A 5,210-nucleotide genomic window follows, 5' to 3' on the forward strand; every position below is an offset into this window, starting at 1 on the left:
ATTTCTATTTTTAATAGATGAAAACTAGAACAAACTGAAATGCTTATGAAGAGGTGGTTTACTCAGACAATAAAATATAACTCAGTAATAAAAAGGAATGATGTGTTGATACATGCAAACAACATGGATGAATCACATGGGACTATACAATACTATTGAATTGCAGCGTGTTTTTTAAAACAGCTTCATAAAGTCCCCTCGTGTAAAAATAATATTATTTTATTAATACTAATGTACATTTACATGGTTTCCAGTTTTGTTTTTACTATTACAGACACTTCTGTGATTAACATCATTCTATACATTTGTTTGTACATATGTAAAAGAATATTTCTAAAAAATGTAGCACTCAGATGTTTTGGTTAAAATATGAGCTCATTTTAAGTTTTCATATACAGTATAAAATGTTCCTTAAAATAATTGAAGTAATTTACAGCCAAATTGTGTGTTTATTTCCATTGTGTATGTTTAAAACTGTTTTAGGTAGCAGAGACATAAAACGAGCTAAAAATACAGCAGTGGACATAACAAGAAAGGGGTCTGTCTGCTCTTAGAGTGCTTTTATTATAGTAAGGGGCACGAGCCAATAAATTATCCAATAAATCAATAAGATTTTAGGTCGTAAAGCAAATAAGACAGGGTGAGCTCATAGAGAATGATAATGGGGCAGGGGAAGTTAGATTAGGTGACATTTGTGCTGAGACTCCAATAACAAGAAATGACCAACCTGTTGAAGATAGTTGAAGATGTGGGGACTGAGAGTTCCAGGCAGTAAGAATAACAGAAAAGGCATGAGTTATATTGGTATGTTTGATAAATAAGAAAAATGACAGAAAAATAAAAATAAAACACTGTTGCAAATAAAATATAATGCATACGAGGGTGAAGGAACACAAGTGAGGTCTTAGAGGTAGGTGGCAAATGGAGCCTGATAAAATAATAAGAAATGCTGCATGTTTTTTCTGAGCACAATGGAAAGACATGGGGGTTTGGAGATGAAGAATCACAAGTCATGATGTTTATTTTAGGAAAATACCTGTGGCTAATGATTGTAGAACAAATTTCCAGAGGGTGAAAGCAGAATCAAGAAATCTATCTAAATGATTGTTACATTATTCCACTTAAGATAATATAACTTATATTAAAAGGTTGAAAACCTAAAGAGAGGACTGATTCTAATTACACTGTGGACATAGAGTTGATAGAATTCCTGATATATTGAAGGGGGTGTGTGATAAAAATAATCCAAATTTGTTTATAATCACTTAGAATTAGTCTTCTTTCATTGATCATTATTTTCAATTTTTTTCTAGCTCTCTTCAGATATTTTTAATAGACTTTAATATTTAGAGAAATTTTAGGATCAATCACACCAAAATTGAGCTGAAGATACTGAGATTTTCCATATACTCACTGCTCCCACACATGCATAAACTCCCCCCATTTTCAATATTCCCCATCAGAGTGGTACATTTGTAATAATTGATGAACCTAAATTGACACATCATTATTACTGAGAGTCCATAGCTTACATTAAGATTCACTTTTTGTGTACATTCTATGAGTTTGGACAAATGTGTAATGACATATGTCCACAATTGTAATACCATACGTAGTAGTTTCACTGCTCTGAAAATCCTTTGTGCTCCACCTACTCATCTCTTCCTTTTTCCTAACCCTTGGCAAACTAAATTTTTAATTGACTCCAATATTCCAACATTGTGTGCCTTTTCTAGAATATCATCTCATTAGAAACATATAGTATGCAGCCTTTTCAAATCGGCTTAGTTTACTCAGCAATATGTAGACATTTAAGTTCCCTCGATGTCCTTCATGGCTTGATACCTCATTTATATTTAGCTCTAAATAGTAGTCCATTATCTGGATGTAGCAAAGTTTATTTGTCCACTTTATCTACTCTAAGCCCTAGATTTGTTATTTATGAAATGATGAAATAAGATTATTTATATAGATGAGTCACAATATAGATAAAATAAAATAGTTTTTGTAACTTTGTACTTACATAGATGAGCCACGATAGGGATTAAATTAAATAACACTTTATGTCATTTAGCACAGTGTCTGGTATATAATAAGAACAAAACAAATATTAGCCATTAGTATTAATAGTGGTAGTATAACAGTAGTAGCAGTAATAATTGTAGTAGCAGCAGTAATGGCAGCAGTAGCAGCAGTAGCAAAGTTTTGCAGAGTATCTGGTATCTTGTTAGGTATAAACTGATTATAAAAAATATATGGACAGTTCAGCATTACAAAGTTATAATTCAAAGTGGGTTACATAAATGTGGATTTGAAGGTAACCCACAAAACTTACGATCGTTTGTAAAATTAAAGCTTCTATTAGATATGAATGGACTATTTCTGAAGGTTTTACAAGTCATAAAAACTTTACAAGTTAATGAAAAGGTTATCTACTAGAATTGTTGGTAACTAGGCAACTGTGTCTGGGCAATTAATTTCCATTAAGGATATAATTTTAAATATGACCTTCTGGTACATTTTCTTCTACGTGTGGAGAAAACTGTTTTATAGTCTTTTGGCAATAATGCTTTAATATATGTATTTGCAAGTGACATTTTACTAGAGTTCCTATATCGACATTTTTCTTAGTCCATTTGTATTGCTGTAGCAAAGTACCCAGGACTGGGTAATTTATAAAGAATGGAAATTTATTTCTCACAGGTCTGTGTCCTGGATATCCAAGGTCAACGTACTGGCAGATTGCGTATCTGCCAAAGGCAGCAATCTTAGCACTGTTTTTGCTCAGCCTATGGCTTTTGGTATGTTGAGCTTCCTTTTGAGTCTCCATTTCAAAGATGGTATCATTTTATTGTATCTTCCAGAGGACAAAGCACTGCAATCTCACATGGAAGAAGGAACAAAAATGATCAATTCACTCTCTCATGTCATTTCATAAAGATCTGTTCTCATGATTTAATTACATCCTTAAGGCTCCACCTCAAGCTTATCACATTGGTGGTTAATTTTCATCACATGAATTATGAGGGACACATTTATCCTATAGTACTCTATTTTATAAGTAAGTGAGCAGAGTTATCTCTTAATCAAAAGGCTGTATGCTCATATCAACTGCAGAAATCCACTATAGCATATTTGTATATCATCAGTTTTACTGGCAACATAATTATAAAGGTAAATGTGTAGCTTGAATGAGTTTTCAGTAAAAAATAATGAAATAATTGATAATACAACGAATTTCATGTGTAATCGGTGGCCTAAATATTAATCCTGCCAATGGGAGGAAGGCCAACTGGGAGACTATTTGAAAATTGCCCTCTTGATTTTCAGTGATGTTCTTTGATTACTGCATGTAAAGCTTTAAATAATTATATTTTAATAGCTTTAGTCATTACAATCTACATGTCACAGAATTATGAGTGTACAGTTTAGTGACTTTTTTAGTAAATAAATGAGTTATGTCACCATGACCATAAATCAGTTTTAGAACATTTCTGTCACTTCAAAAAGTTGCCCCATGTTCATTTGCAGTCTATTGTCACTAACCATTCCAGCTGCATATGCACGATCTACGTTATGTCTCTATAAAGATGACATTTCTGGATATTTAATTTTAATAGAATAATATAAAATATAGTATTTTGCATTGAATTATTTATCCAGTTGCAATATCTCTCCTCGTTGGCTAGGGGATATAGTCTATTAGAATTTGTTGCAGTTGATGATACGATTGGATTTATGTCTCAAATTTTGCTGTATGTTGGTCTATTTTATGTTTTACTTTCTTTTAAAAAATTAGCTAACTTTTTATATGACAAATAAAACTTGTGTAAATTTGTCATGTTCAATAAGAGGGCTTGAAATATGTATACACTGTGGAATGGCTAAATCAAGCTAATTAATCTAAGTATTACTTCACATGTTTATTACTTTTTTGTGGTGAGAACACTTAAAATCACTTTTTTCGTGATTTTCCAAATACACATAAATAAGTATGTTGAAGAAATATCTGCAGGCCTATGGTTATTGCAGCACTGAGTCACAATTTCAAGGATATAGAATTAATCTAAGTGTCCATCAACAGATGAATACAGAAAATGAAACATATATATACAATGGAATGTTATTTAGCCTTAAAAAAAGAACAAAATTCTGCCATTTATGACAACATGAATGAACCTAGATGACATTATATGAAGCGAAATAAGCCAGGAAAAGAAAGACTAATACTATAGGACCTCGCTTACATGTGTACTTTAAATAATTAAACCCATAGAAGTAGAGAGTAGAATGGTAGTTAACTGGGGCCAGGGGAATGAGGTGGAAAAATATTGGTCAAAGAATACAAAATGTCATTATATAGGAAGAATAAATTCAAGAGATCTATTTTACAACAAGAAGACTGCACTTAGTGATCTATATCTTTTTATCTTTTTTTTTTTTCTTTTCTTTTGAGACAGAGTCTCACTCTGTACCTAGGATGTAGTGCAGTGGCACGATCTCGGCTCACTGCAACCTCTGCCTCCCAGGTTCAAGTGATTCTCCTGCCTCAGCCTCCCATCTAAAAGGGCATTCTTTATTTCTTCAAATTATGTTTTATGTAAAATGTTGTAGTAACCGTGGCATGATTTAAAGATACATTTAGAAATGTTAATTGCAGAATACATTTTTTTCTCAGAAGAAATGTAGCTAAAAATAAGTTCCTTTGAACAACTTTTGTCCTGGTTTGGAAGTAATTGGTGCGTTTATGATTATATTTCATGCTTCTTGGATAGTGTTACCAGGGGATATTAAGTACTAGGATGCTGAGAATAAAAAGAAAACAAAGCTTAATCAAAGATAATAACTGATATGTTACTTTTTCTTTACAATGATTTATCCTGTCCATAATCAATTATTTGTTGACTAACCAAAGACACATGTGAAACATATTTACAGGTTACAAACCCAACGGCTAAGGAATTCCATCGTTGTTAAGGCAGTATTGCACAGGGTAGCCAACATGGTTATCAGTACATCCTAAAATAAGTGATTGAAGCTGAAGAAATAGTTTCTTCTAGGAACTGGAGAAAGTTGAAGATGTACATTAAATTTGCATGTTGCTATATTAAGTATGCATTTTAAAATAAATACAAATAGTCACTTAAAGAACACTACCAAAAACAAATGTGTAATAAGGCACAGAAGCACTATAGACCCAGAAAGCTTTA

Source organism: Sapajus apella, unplaced genomic scaffold, assembly GCF_009761245.1.
Source record: "Sapajus apella isolate SASKATOON/1434 unplaced genomic scaffold, GSC_monkey_1.0 scaffold104, whole genome shotgun sequence".
NCBI classification, from domain to species: domain Eukaryota; kingdom Metazoa; phylum Chordata; class Mammalia; order Primates; family Cebidae; genus Sapajus; species Sapajus apella.